This window comes from Rutidosis leptorrhynchoides, chromosome 5 (genome assembly GCF_046630445.1).
Source record: "Rutidosis leptorrhynchoides isolate AG116_Rl617_1_P2 chromosome 5, CSIRO_AGI_Rlap_v1, whole genome shotgun sequence".
NCBI classification, from domain to species: Eukaryota; Viridiplantae; Streptophyta; class Magnoliopsida; order Asterales; family Asteraceae; genus Rutidosis; species Rutidosis leptorrhynchoides.
The window spans coordinates 45123133-45139788 of record NC_092337.1 but is presented as its reverse complement, the minus strand read 5'-3'; positions in this window follow the sequence as shown (position 1 = coordinate 45139788).

Genomic DNA, 16656 nt, shown 5'->3' with positions numbered 1-16656 from the left:
GATAATAATAATAATAATTATTATTTTTATTATTTTTATTATTATTATTATTATTATTATTATTATTATATTATTATTATTATTATTATTATTATTATTATTATTATTATTATTATACCTATATACTAAAAGGCGTGGCGGAATCCGTCATTTCAGTTATATCGGATTGTCGCTTTGAGTTTGCAGTCACACTAGAATCGGTCCCTCAACTTTGGCTTAACTTACACAACGCCCTCTCGAGTTTACACTTTTTTAGGGGTAGAAAGCGTAAATATATAATTTTATTAAAATAAAAGAAACTAATTCCACCCGAATTTTTAACGGGCCCTATCTTCTCGCTCGGTGCGAGTTAAATTTTTTCGAGACCACCGTTCAACTTGAAAAAATCTGACGAACACAACGGAACTAACTACCCACGAAACGGACATCGTTAAAAAAACACTAAATATTTCGGGCTATATTTCATATCGCTCGGTGCGAGTTAAATGTTTCCGAAATCATCGTTCAACTCGAAAAAATCTAACGAACACAACGGGACTAACTACGCGCGAAACGGACATCGTTAAAAAATACTAAATATTTCGGGCCATATTTTATACATATACATACACGTACAACAAACAACTCAACCTATTAGATATATTATGTACCAAACAACATATATCCTTGTTCGACCGCACGATGAATACAACCGCAGCAACGCGCTGTCGAATTTTTTTCTAGTTATTATAATAAGGTGAGTTATTATTACACACATACTATAAGATATGACATTTGGTGTCGTTCCCACAAAAAAAAAGGCCGTCTAAACCCATGTGTTCACACTACAATTTTTTCTTACCACCCCTTAACTATATTCACCCGTTAAATTCTGCAGGGGTTACAACTATAAATTCTAGGGGTATAAAGCGTAACTCTAATATTAAATCCATAAATACTCCACAACAACCACCACGACTTTCAACCGGCCTTATCTTCACGTTCGTCGGGCGTTACCGTCCATCGACACCACCATTAAACTCAAATTATTTATATGAACAAAATGAAACTAGCTGCGTTGAAAACGGACACTTTTTAAAAAAAACCTAAACACACCGACATACAAAACGGGGCTTACAACATGACCCGTTTTTCCATCTGTAAACACATAACGCTACGTTAAATATAAATATTAAAGCCGAAAGACCCAGCCGCAACGTGCGGCCCGGTCCGGTACTAGTTATCTCTATTTTTAATAAAAAGTAGTTTAGAAATCTCAAACAAAAATTTACTATCAGCTACTGAATGTATAGTCTCCACCTCTTGATCAGGTGATCATATATCTTTGCACCGCTAATATGTCCTGGGACGTGGGCTTCCTCGAGAACCTGCTGCACATCCTCTCGAGGGATGGAGAGGACGACCATTATAGCCCTTCCTGTAAAGTTCACCTTGCTTAGCAAAGAAGCAAAATGTCCTTTTCTTTATTCCAACTACATCTTTTGTTTCAGAGGGGAGGATGATTCAGAAAAGAAATACAATAAATATATTCTCCAGTCTTCATAATATAATGCTCTAAGGCACATTCTGCTGGACATAGGTAGAATTGACATTAGAGGCAAGTTTTCTTAACTTTGTGGTGATATACACCATTTTGTTGCAACAACAACAATAATAATAATAATAATAATAATAATAATAATAATAATTATTATTATTATTATTATTATTATTATTATTATTATTATTATTATTATAAGGTGAGTTATTATTTCTATTTTTATTAAAAAGCATCTTAGAAATCTCAAACACAAATTTTTCTATCAATCTATGGTATGTACAGTCCCCACCTCTTGACCTAAACCAATTACTTTGTGGTGATATACACCATTTTGTTGTAATAATAATAATAATAATAATAATAATAATAATAATAATATAATAATAATAATAATAATAATAATAATAATAATAATAATAATAATAATAAGATGAGTTATTATTTGAAATCTAAAATACAAATTTTCTATCAATTACTGTATGTATTGTCTCTAGTACAAGTGATCAAACCAAAATCGTTAAGTGTAAATAGATTTCGGGTTTGAGTGCTTAATTTGGGAAAAAGAGTAGGTTGATTGTTTTAACTCCAATAATTGTGCAAACCCTGATTTAGAATCTGGATTCCAAGGGCGTAAAACAACTAAGTGGATTTACCTTATTCGATCGGAATCGAATAAGTTAATATCTTAGTGTGGATTAACTCGGATGGTGATCGGAGTACCAATCGGAATTAAGTTAACGACTGGAGTGACGTTGTCGTAATTGATTTTGGCAGAGTAACGTTCATGCATCCATTGTTGTCTAAATGAAGGATTTCACTTGTGTATTTATAGATGTTATGGAGGGAATGATGACGTGGCACATGTCCCTTTCATAGTTGTAACAAACTTGGTCAATCCCGAGGGGTGATGTGGCACATGTCCCTTTCATGGGGAATAACAGATCCTAACGAACTTCCCTAGATTTGCGGGCTGATGTGGCATGCGGCTTGCTTGCATGCTTGTTCCGTGATCAAGTTGTAACGACCCGACTTTTTCGACTTGCTTTTGTACTTTGTGCTTTCTGCGAAACTGCGTATTTGTGTGTACTGAGCTATATTATACTCTGGAAACTTCCTACATGTTGATTACTTTCGTTTATATATTAAAACGTGCCTTTAAGTACGTAGGTTACTTAACTTGATCCCCGGAAGCCTTTATGACCGTTGGTGTCACTTGACGTTTAGAACGAACTGCGCACTGTGTACATGTTTAACTTTTGTAGTAACCGGAATATTACGACTACGAAATACTAATTGTTATTTTATAATAATAATTACTTGAGTTTTTGGATGCTTAATTACGCTTAGTAATTTACTAGAGCACACTAGTTGGTCTTGTTGGACTTTCTACCTTGTTGGACTTTAGACCACCCTACACTAGCTAGTGGACTATTTAATTAGCCCAATTATAATAAGTTAGTGACCCATATTAATGAAAGACAAATGCCCATTTATTAGAGGGAACATACTAGCATTTTTGTTAAGCATTATCCTTAATGTTGCATGGGATCCTAACATAAGCACCAACTTTAGACAACCATTAACCAAAAAGCAAAAGTTTGTCCCCTTGTCCCCCCTCCAAAATCACAGCCACCACCACCCCACCCTCACCTCACTACCTATAAATACAAGCCTTATTTCACCCATTCTACACTTGATCTCATTTGCAATTTACACACACTTACTCTCTAATTCTTTCTCTAGTCTTTCTCACTCTAAAAAGTGTAAGTTTTAAATTTTGTTCTTCTTCTTTTCTTCTTCATAAAGTCGACATCATCATCATCATTTTATGGATCTAGCTTTTAGCTTTTGATCTTGTTATATCTTGTAGATTCAAACTTGGGTTTGAATCCTTCAAGAACATGAAAGATTCAAGCTTTCTAGCTTGGAATCTTCATTTACTTATTAGATCTAGTTTGTAATTTCTTTGTTTTGTTATAAAGATCAAAACTTGTGTTTATGATCTTCATGTATCTTAAAGATCTAAGCTTTATCCTTCAAGATCTTCAAGAACACTAAAGATCCAAGCTTTCTAGCTTAGGGTTCCATTATTATGTTAAAGATCTTAGCTTTTTAGCTTATGGTCTCATTACTTTCATTATTTTGTTAAAGATCTTAGCTTTATAGCTTATGGTCTCATTAATCTTGTAAAGATCCAAGCTTTCTAGCTTAGGGTTTTCTTAATACTTAGATCTAAGTTATTATTGTAGACCTCACTTACTTGGAACCTTTTTGTGTTTGTTGTGATGATAAAGATCAAGTCTTCATCATCGCATGTGATGGAGATGCACAAACTTGTGTAAAAAGGACAAAGGTTGAAGCTTTATTGGATTTATGAAATAAAGAGGCAATCTTGATGTTCAAAACTTGTAGAATGATAGATTTTACTCTTAGTTGTGTGTTGATAGTTGAACCTTGGTCAAAGTGATGCTAAAACATCAAAGAGTTGTACACTTGAAGCTTATAAGCATTAAGGATGAGAACCGTGATGAGCATCAAGCACCAAGAACCTCACCGGAGCACTTGCTTGCTGTTTTTCGAGGTCTGATCTGACTCCTGGACTTCTGGAAAATTGATTTTCAGATAGTTCATTTCGAGTATATGACTTTTCGTTTAGGCCTCGACTTAATCCGATATACGGTTTAGGATTTATAGCCTTCCGAAAGTCACTACGCCTTTGTAACGTTGTACTGAAATTTCTGACCTACTCAGTCAAACGAAGACGAGTTAGGTTCTGAAAATTGGTCAGCGGTTAGAGCACTCACATACGGAGCCATAGCCACTGACTACGCGTCTTTTCGATTTGTATAGAGGTCGTAATAGCTGTTCGAAGTTAGCCTTTTATTTCGATCTCTATTCTTGTTAAACTTACCTTAGTGTTGATGAATGATGATGATAATGATGATGTTGATAATGACACTTAAACTTAATTTATGCACTTTTAAACCTTTTGGGACAACATACTGACCTAGTGACCTTTGACTTAGGTTGACGACCTTTCGGACCGACTTACTACTTGTATACTTTGCATATCGACTTTACCGCATTTATCACTGTGAGTTATAGCTTCCCTTTTTTACTTATACTATTTTTGGGACTGAGAATACATGCGCTTTTTATGATTTACATACTAGACACGAGTACTTAAACTTTACATATGTGTGGGTTATATAACGGCATAAACTTTCCCCTTAGCACGGTAACGTTTAATCATTGGTTTTTGAACCGGTGAACGCGAATATTAGATAGGGATCCAGAGGGTTTGACATCCCCACTCGGGCTAGTCGCGCTAGCATATAACGGGTGTTTGATACTTCGAGGACATACGCACGCGCCAAGTATACTTTTAGGGGGTATTATTATTACGTTAAGTTAGTTACCGGGTGCCCACGGATAAGCATATACTTTTCATACTGTTTGAATACGAAATCTCGTGGTCTACATTACATTACCGGAAAAAATAAACTATAGCTCACCAACATTCATGTTGACTTTTAAGCATGTATTTCTCAGGTGCTTAGACGATGTTGCTTTCGCTGTTAGACTTGCTGTCTTGGTGTTACAGACTTGCTGTTATGGACCTGCTGTGTTAGATTTCCGCTGCATTACTTAGAGACGTCTCAATCATGAAACTTTTATCTTGCATTCACAACTTATGTTATTTGAATAATGGCTTTGTAATGACCTCTGTGTTACGTTATCTTTTGTGAACGCTATCTTTTTATGAATGCAAAACTGGTTTTCAAACAGCATATAGTGTTTGACCGTGTAAAGATCCCGTTGTTGATGAATCATACACGATGGTTTTGTACGGGGCGTCACATTTGGTATCAGAGCATTGGTTGTAGGGAATTAGAGACCAGACCGAGTAGGATTCACTAATAGGACTAATCTACAACTTGCTTTTTTACCTGTTTCTGCGAAACTGCTGCATGCTACTGCTTACTCTTGCTGCTATGAGAACTTACTGCATGCTACTACTTATTCTTGTTACTGCATGCTACTACCTTCTTTTACATGTTACTTCTGTTTAGAACTGTTTTCATTACCATGTCATGTACTGCTAGGATGCTGTAGTGCCTAATTAGGTGCTTGCTATATGTCTTACTGACATGGAAAAAGTTATTTTTCCTTGTTCAGATGTCAGACATGCTGCCCATGACCTTTGACTTCGAGAGTGACTCAGAGACGACTGTTGCCTCGCCTACGATTATTGCTGATTCACCGCTACCCTTTGACGACTCTGGCGATACACCTTCTAGTGGACTCGTGCTTGACCTGATGGATGTCTCAGACGGAGATGAGGATCCATAGGAGATTCCAGCACCACCCAGCCCTAGACTCCCGGGGCCACAACACCATTCCAGTGATACTGTGATCCCTGGGGGAAATGGAGACGGTCCTTTCCGTAATGAGCATGGACATTGGGCTAGACGCACCGCTGATGGACATGTTGTACCGATTCCACCAGGCAGATATCGAGTTATGACCACCGGTCAGACGCTTTCTCCCTCCCGCAATGATCCTGCATTTTCTTCCGATGATTCAGACGATTCATCATCCGATGACACCAGCGAAGAGGATCCCGAGGAGGAATATGAGGAGGACCCTGAGGAGGATCCCGTGCAGCCACCCTCTACCCCGCCGAAGAAGCGGTATCATTTCGATGGTACTATTATTCCAGGGGTTAACGGAGGTAAGCAGTTCATGAACGCACGTGGACTGTTGGTTAGAGTCACCGCCCGCAAGCGGGTTGTGCCTGAAATGACCCGTTCATATACATTATAAACGATTCACAATAGTTGATTACATCGTGAGGTATTTAACCTCTATATGATACATTTTACAAACATTGCATTCATTTTTAAAAGACAAACTTTCTTTTCATCGAAAATTGACAGCATGCATACCATTTCATAATACATCCAACTATAATTGACTTAATAATAATCTTGATGAACTCAACGACTCGGATGCAACGTCTTTCGATATATGCCATGAATGACTCCAAGTAATATCCTTAAAATGAGCTAATGCACAGCGGAAGATTTCTTTTAATACCTGAGAATAAACATGCTTTAAAATGTCAACCAAAAGGTTGGTGAGTTCATTAGTTTATCATAAATAATCATTTCTAATATTTTAATAGACCACAAGATATTCATATTTAGAAAACAATCTGTGCAGGTCTGCTCATTGCTGTAAAAATCATTCATATGAAGAACACCGGAACCTTTCAAACAACTCACCAACGGTAGCTAATGCGTAGTGTAATGACAAAATCATCTCACCGTGGTAGTTAATACTATATAATTTTACAACGGTAGCTAGTGCATAGTGCAATGCAAAATCATCTCACTGAGGGTAGTTAAAACGTTAGCTAATGCGTAGTGCAATGACAAAATCATCTCACCGTTACTAACTACAAAATCGAATACAATACAATATAATACAACGGTAGCTAACGCATAGTGCAATGCAAAATCATCTCACCGAGGGTAGCTAAAATGGTAGCTAGTACGTAGTCCAATGCAAAATCATCTCACCGTTACTAACTACAAAATCGAACCATTTCGGTAGCTAACGCGTAGTGCAATGACGAAATCATCTCACCGATGGTCGATAATACAATCTTTATATAAGTCGAACCTCTGAATCCAAATAATTCTATTATAGAATGTAGTTTTGAATATTTGTGTCTATTTCGTCAAACGTTTATAGAAGCAGTTCATGTATTCTCAGTTCAAAAATATGTATCTAAAAGCATTTAGTAAAACAGTTATAAAATAGCGCATGTATTCTCAGTCCAAAAAATGTAAAGAGTAAAAGGGAATCAAATGAACTCACTATATTGTATTTCGTAGTAATTAAGCATATGATGGCATTGAACAAGTGCAAGGTTGGCCTCGGATTCACGAACCTATATATATATATATATATATATATATATATATATATTTAAACACATGATGATAACTAACCAGTTTTTGTATTTATTTTATTAATGAAAATCTTATATTAATAATTTATTAACTATATTAACTTATATATTTTAATTACTTATAATTTATGTATATATCAAATTTGAAGTATATGATATGTCATTTGTTGTAAATACCTTATATTGATGTTTAGTATATAATATTATGTATTAAAACTTTATGTTATTATATTTGTAATATTTATTTGTTCTAATAATAATGATATTACTAATCATTTTATCAATGATAATAATATATATAATGTAAATTTTAATAAAGAATAAGATAATATCTTTACTAATAATGTTAAAAAGTGATAGTTTTAACAAAATGATACTTTGATAATTTTTTGTTATAATGACACTTCTAAAAGAATTGATAATAATAATAATAATAATAATTTTTAATAACTGTAATAATAATGATATTAATAATAATAATACTTATAATAATAATAATAATGATAATAACAGTAATTTTTAAATAAAACGTAAAGTTTAATAATAATGATATTGATAATGAAAATAATATTTTGATAATAATGTCTAATACTTAATAATAGTAATGATAATAACAATAATAACAATCTTATTACAAATTTTTATTTTTAATAATATTACTACTTAGTGATATTATAATAAGGATAATATTATTAGTAATACAATAATAATAATAATAATAATAGTTCTAATTGTAATTATAATACTTATACTAATAATATCGATAATGATAATACTCTTAATATGATCAATGATACTTCTAATATATTAGGGGTAATAACAATTATCATAATAATAATAATAATAATAATAATAATAATAATAATAATAATAATAATAATAATAATAATAATAATAATAATCATATAAATTAATAATAACAATAATAAAAATAATTGTGTATACCCTTTAAAGCTTTGTGTAAAAAGAATTGTCCTTGACCGGGCTCGAACCCGTGACTACTCGCTCACCTGCAAACACCCAACACCACTCCTCTAACTTTGTTTTTCTGTGATTATACCCCGTAATAAAATACATAACTATATCTATCTGCTTCTCTCCTTCTTCTTTATCAAATCAATCGATCTAACACTTTTCCAACCTCAATTTAATTGTTTGTTTTATGACATGTACTAACAACAGGCGCGACCCATAAGAGTGTTTGAATTAAATTAGAAAAGAAATTTAAAAAAAATAATGGCAGTAACAGCTGGATAACTTCACGAAGAAACAACAAAACTTCAATGGTGATTTTGAATTCAAGGCTATTTTGACTTACGATTATAACATGAAACAGGTCTCAAATCCTTCCTAGAAACTTCTTAAATCATCAATTTAACATGAAACATAAAAATGAATTCCAATTTTACCAAGAATAAACCGATTGACTTTTTTTTTAACTTTGACTTCGAAATTCAACATCAATTTGAGAAATTAGATCGTGAAACTTTCCAGATAGTTTTAGTAAAAGATTCTTAACAAAGCTACATTTATAAATTTTTTAAATTGATTCGAATTCAGGCATTTGATAAAAAAAAATTGACATAACAGAGGTACCTGCTAGTTTCTTCCTTTTTCTGTCTAAATTCACAATTTGAATTTGTTTAAAACTGTTGTAATTGTTATAGATGGTAAGAAGTCGACTGGTTATTGTTAATTACATGTGAATGATTGTTTGATTTATAGGAAGATAGTGTTCGACCAATTCAATCAGTGAAAAGAAGGAAAAATAAATAAAAAAAATAAAACAGATTTAGACCTTTAACCGAATTTGGTTGTACATGGGGATTTGATTCGATTTTAGAGACAATAAACAAAAATCAGCATAGTAAGATAGAGATAGGCAATTGACACTACTTCAGAATTCGTTTGATTTATTTATTTTTAATAAATAATGAAAATAATTTAATAATAATAATTCTATTAATATTAATAATAATATATGATAATAATACTGATAATATTGATTAATAATAATAATGTTTATAGTAACATTAATAATAATAATCATACTGATAATATTAATAATACTTACATTAGTAATCATAATGATAATAATAATAATAATAATAATAATAATAATAATAATAATAATAATAATAATAATAATAATAATAATAATAATAATAATAATAATACTTGTTAATAATAATAACGATAACAAAAATTATAATTTTAATAGTAGTGTTAGTTTAATAATAATAATAATAATAATAATTTTTAAGAATAGAGATAATAATAATAATATGATAATATTGATAATAACAATAATGATGACAATAATCATAATAATACTAATAATAATATAACAAATTACATGTAACAAATTTCATATTATAATTTTAATGATACTAATAATACTAATAATAATAATTAATGTAATAATAATATAACAATTATATTTTAACTTGTAATTTAATTATATTAATATCTAATGTTATTAATTAAGTAATATTTAATAATTATCATATAATAACCTATTTTGAGTATTAAATTCTTATACATTTTAATAAATATACTTTATACATATAATAATAATAATTATTATTTACAGAAATCATATATATTTATATATAGATCCATTTTAATAACAACTTTATTATTTTATATAATATTTTACATATTTAATTCAGATGCTTTAACTGTATTCTGTAATTTCAAATCATTATATATACTAATATTTATTTTATATATACATATACACACATTTATTTACAAACACTTGTTCGTGAATCGTCGGGAATAGTCAAAGGTTTAAATAATTACATGAACAAAGTTCAAAAGTTTTTGAGATTCAATTTAATAGGCTTTGCTTATCGTGTCGAAATCAAATAAAGATTAAGGTTAAATTTGGTCGAAAATTTTCGGGTCGTCACAGTACCTACCCGTTAAAGAAATTTCGTCCCCGAAATTTGATAGAGATCATCATGGTTGACAATAAGTACGTTTTCATGACGAATATGAGTTGGAAATTAGGGTTTTATCATTATTGGTTAATATAGATAAAACGATTCAATTATGTGAACCGTACAAGTGAAGCTGTCACAAAAGATTGAAATGAGATAATAAAGATTTGTCGTAACCTCTGATGTAGTCAAGGCTGATTTTCGGAATTCCAGGGATTTAAAAATAATCTTCGAAATCTATATGAGATTCGATTCTTTGGTAGTTGAAGAAATTAAGATCTCTCTAATTAAATGCAGAAATCTGCCTTGATTTCTTTTTCAGATATTTCACTATAAATCCACTCTCTTCGTTTCCTTATTTCCATAGCTCATACCTTCTAATTTTTTGTTTTCTCTTCTCGACTTTAGGTCAAGCGAATAATGGTCTAGAATTCGTAGGTATGAAGTTTCAAATGAACATGACTAACGTTCTAAGAGAGAAATTGTAATAACACGATCTTGATTGGTTAAATTACCATAATTTATGGGAAGATAGTACTATCAAGAAAATATGTTCTTGATATGTTTATAGATTAGATAGAATGTAAGAGTCGTGTAACATGGCACATGATAACGTTATAGTCTGTGAATCATCATGTATCATTTAGAAACTCAGCATGACTTACTGTAATATAATCACGTTGATCAAGTGTCATTATATTATACTAACTCATGCTTCAGTTCCCTACACTACTTCAAAAACATTCAAATTTTAAATTTGAATTTTTCAAAATTTAGAAACTAAAACAGTTTCCTTTATGAGGTATCACTGATATCGTGAAGAGATAAATGATTTCAAAATACTGATTGCTGATTCTCGGTAATTGGTATGGCAATTCTTGTTACAAGATGCAGATGAGTATATGATATGGTTTTAATGAACAAATATAACGATTCTTCAGAGAAACTTAAGTCAATGAGTAATGAAGTTGCTGGTAGGTTTATTGCTAATGTGATGAGATATAAACGGTTCCCCGGTAACGATGACGAAAGGTAAACTTATATATCAAAGTTATAATAAGGCTTATTCGAATGAAAAGTCAAAATTGATTTGCTGAAGCTGTGACAAAATTGGCTACTTTGGAAAGGGATTGCAAAGTTATTTTCGGTAATAACAACGCCAAGGGAGCTAGTACAGATACATGTTAAACGTTTATTCAGGTTCCGAGAGTTTTTCAGGTGCATAACTATATGCATAAATCTTTCTTCTCGTAGATGAAGTGCGGTTGGTTCATCCTCTTGATTGAGGTGTTTTCAAGAATCATGAAAGGTTTGAGCGCAGATTGTAATCATAAAGATACAAATGAGGTTTAAGATGAAATTAAGTGGCAAACTTGAAGAAATGTTTAGTTTCATATGTTATAATCAATGTTTTAATTTATTTTAATTGTCCAATGTTAGTATCCCACAGTTATTAGTCCACAGTTATTAATTATAATATTCAAATTAATTAATACGTATCGTGACCCATTGTATACATGTCTCAGACTCGATCACAACTCAAAGTATATATATTATTTAAGAATCAACCTCAACCCTGTATAGCGAACTCGAGCATTATAGCATATAGAGTGTCTATGGTTATTCCAAATAATATATATAGATGACGTCAATATGATATGTCAAAACATTGTATATGTGTCCCGATTTATACGACGATATTTAAAGTGCGTAAAATAAATAACAGAAATTAAATGACGATAAATAAAATTGCGAGAATTAAAATTGCGATAAATAAATTACGATAAATAAAATGTAATACGGAATTAACAGTTAGCTAGGAATAGTTAGCTAGGATTTTGTTAGCGTGGATTCTTAACAAAATTCCTCATAGTTAATTTGTCGGTTTCTAACAAATTTTATTTTGTCAAATGTTTTCTTCATTATGCCACTTGTTGGATTCTGATAGGTCAAAATCCAAATATGAAATTGAATGAAAATGGTTATTCTGCAGTGAACGGATACGTATATCTGTGGATGTAAGTAGGATAGTAAATGACTGTTGAATCAAATTGAAAGAATGTACAGTGTAACTTATTAATGTGAAATCTAAATATTTCTCGGGTATTACCTACCCGTTAAAATATTTTCACCGTTAACAGTTTGTACAAAAGAATTCTTAATTACAATCTTCATGGAAACATATATACATATACATTTTCTTCAGATGTAATATAGATTTAATGAGTTAATATGATATTAAACTCATTTGATTTATATTAGAACAAGAATATATAATCTCTAAAACATTAGAGATTACACAATCGCCCTGTTGAACGAAGATAAATGATGTAGAACAATACATAAAACGATGATTATACTCGAGGTACAAAATGAGATGTTGAGGCATGGATTGTTGATGGTACTGGTGCTGTTTATTGATCGTATTGTTGGTGCCGGTGATGTTGCTGAAGCTGGTAAGTTTTGCACCATATTCTCCAAATTAATTACTCGAGCGCGAAGTTCGTTGACTTCTTCTATTACCCCGGAATGATTGACGGTTGGAACGAGCGGATGAATAAGGTTCAGAATTTGGGATATCATATAATCATTGTGGGATATCCTAGCAATGAGGGTGAATATGGTGTTTCGGACAGGTTTGTCGGTAAGTGCTTCAGGTTCTTCACCAAGAGGTGAATTCGGTTGGTGGAAGGGATCGCCTTATTCGCGTATCCATTCATTAAGTCGACTACGAACCCATCCCCAATTCATCCAGAATTGGTGATGACTGATTTGTTGATCCATTCCGGTTATACTGCTTTCGGAGCTCAAGTGTGTTTCCATATCGGAATAGCTATCGGAATTCGAGGAACTTGAACTAGTGGCGAGTTCCATTTCGTATGATTGAGTAAAGGGTTTTTCAATATGAAATGATTTTTGGATATCGAATGAAATTCTAATTACATAGAATACCTATACATAGTACAAAAGATCCCGTAGATTACAGAGGGAATTAAGGAAACGTGTCAGATAAAGTCTACAGTAACAGATACGCTAAGATATGGATTAGCAGATACGCTAAGATATGAATTTGTCTATACACTATTCATGCAATCAATGCAGTAAGATGTGTCTAGACTAAGAATGATAAGCAGGTAATTTCCTAAGGATGATAAGCAGATGATTTCCGACTAGAAATGATAAGCAAAACTTTTGACATGCAGACACGGTCGAAGTCCAGACTCATTAATGCATCCTAACAACTACTAGTTAGACACACTAATGCAAGACCTGGCTCGCTAAAACCACCGCTCTGATACCAACTGAAATGACCCGTTCATATACATTATAAACGATTCACAATAGTTGATTACATCGCGAGGTATTTGACCTCTATATGATACATTTTACAAACATTGCATTCGTTTTTAAAAGACAAACTTTCTTTTCATCAAAAATTGACAGCATGCATACCATTTCATAATACATCCAACTATAATTGACTTAATAATAATCTTGATGAACTCAACGACTCAAATGCAACGTCTTTCGATATATGCCATGAATGACTCCAAGTAATATTCTTAAAATGAGTTAATGCACAGCGAAAGATTTCTTTTAATACCTGAGAATAAACATGCTTTAAAGTGTCAACCAAAAGGTTGGTGAGTTCATTAGTTTATCATAAATAATCATTTCCAATATTTTAATAGACCACAAGATATTCATATTTAGAAAACAATCTATGCAGGTCTGCTCATTGCTGTAAAAATCATTCATATGAAGAACACCAGAACCTTTCAAACAACTCACCAACGGTAGTTAATGCGTAGTGCAATGACAAAATCATCTCACCGTGGTAGTTAATACTATATAGTTTTACAACGGTAGCTAGTGCGTAGTGTAATGCAAAATCATCTCACCGAGGGTAGTTAAAATGGTAGCTAATGCGTAGTGCAATGACAAAATCATCTCACCGTTACTAACTACAAAATCGAATACAATACAATATAATATAATACAACGGTAGCTAATGCGCAGTGCAATGCGAAATCATCTCACAGAGGGTAGCTAAAACGGTAGCTAGTGCGTAGTGCAATGCAAAATCATCTCACCGTTACTAACTACAAAATCGAACCATTTCGGTAGCTAACGCGTAGTGCAATGACGAAATCATCTCACCGATGGTCGATAATACAATCTTTATATAAGTCGAACCTCTAAATCCAAATAATTCTGTCATAGAATGTAGTTTTGAATATTTGTGTCTATTTCGTCAAACGTTTATAGAAGCAGTTCATGTATTCTCAGTTCAAATATATGTTTCTCAAAAGCATTTAGTAAAACAGTTATAAAACAGCGCATGTATTCTTAGTCCCAAAAATGTAAAGAGTAAAAGGGAATCAAATGAACTCACTATATTGTATTTCGTAGTAATTAAGCATATGATGGCATTGAACAAGTGCAAGGTTGGCCTCGGATTCACGAATCTATATCATTTATATATATATATATATATATATATATATATATATATATATATATATATATATATATATATATATATATATATACTAAACATTTATATATAAATATACATCTTACTGCATTTATATATATATAAATATATATATATATATATATATATATATATATATATATATATATATATATATATATATATATATATATATATATATATATATATATATTAAAACACATGATGACAACTAACCAGTTTTTTGTATTTATTTTATTAATGTACATCTTTTATTAATAATTTATTAACTATATTAACTTATATATTTTAATTACTTATAATTTATGTATATATCAGATTTGAAGTATATGATATATCATTTGTTGTAAATACCTTATATTGATGTTTAGTATATAATATTATGTATTAAAACTTTATGTTATTATATTTGTAATATTTATTTGTTCTAATAATAATGATATTACTAATCATTTTATCAATGATAATAATATATATAATGTAAATTTTAATAAAGAATAAGATAATATCTTTACTAATGTAATGGTCGTGTGTAAACATGATATTTTAGATTATCATTATTTGATAATCTACGTAAAGTTTTTTTTAAACCTTTATCTATGAAATAAAGGTTATGGTTTGTTTTAAAAATGAATGCAGTCTTTGAAAAATGTCTCATATAGAGGTCAAAACCTCGCAACGAAATCAATTAATATGGAACGTTTTTAATCAATAAGAACGGGACATTTCAACTAATAATGTTAAAAAGTGATAGTTTTAACAAAATGATACTTTGATAATTTTTTGTTATAATGACACTTCTAAAAGAATTGATAATAATAATAATAATAATAATTTTTAATAACGGTAATAATAATGATATTAATAATAATAATACTTATAATAATTGTAGCGACCCGACCAAATCATGTTTAACGGCGCCGTCTACTTAGGTCCCGTTACGTGGTCGTAAGTCTTTAACAAGACGTTTGACCAAAATATGTCGCATTCATTTCATAAGTAAAAGGATGTTTCAAGTTTACAAAAGTATTTCAATGACTAGTTATATTACACAGTTTAAAAGTAGTCAAAAGACGCTCCAACTATGCATGTATACTCGACATCCAAGCAAGTATCAAAAAGTAAGCGGAAGCATGTATTCTTAAGCATTCAAGGACCTGAGAAAACATATAGAAAACTGTCAACGAAAACGTTGGTGAAATCATAGGTGTTTTAGTAAACGTTGCGTTTGAACCACAAGATTTAATATAAGATGATTATCAAAATCATTTGCATTCCAAAGTTGTTATTTGTTTCGCGGGCACCCAATTATCAAACTTAACTGTTTTGTACCCTGTTACGTAGTGTTAGAACATACACTATACTCAAAAATATATTTCATCTGCTAACGGTAGCGAACCGTCCGAATGAGGCTCGTCAAGCCCATGTGATCACATAATATAAGTTCTCATTTACACCCTGCAAGTGTAACTAATGATAATTGAATTGAGGATTTTTGTTCAAACCCGTACGTGAAATGTTCGTTTTCGTACTTGTGTTCAAAGTGTAAAAGTATGATACGTATATGTTTCTCATCCCATAGTTTAAAGCATAAAAGTTGTTTGAAAGATGGGACTATGATCTCACCTTGTGTGCACGAGTAATAAGTACTTCAACAAGTAACGTGTGCAAAGAACAATGCTAGTCTTGACCT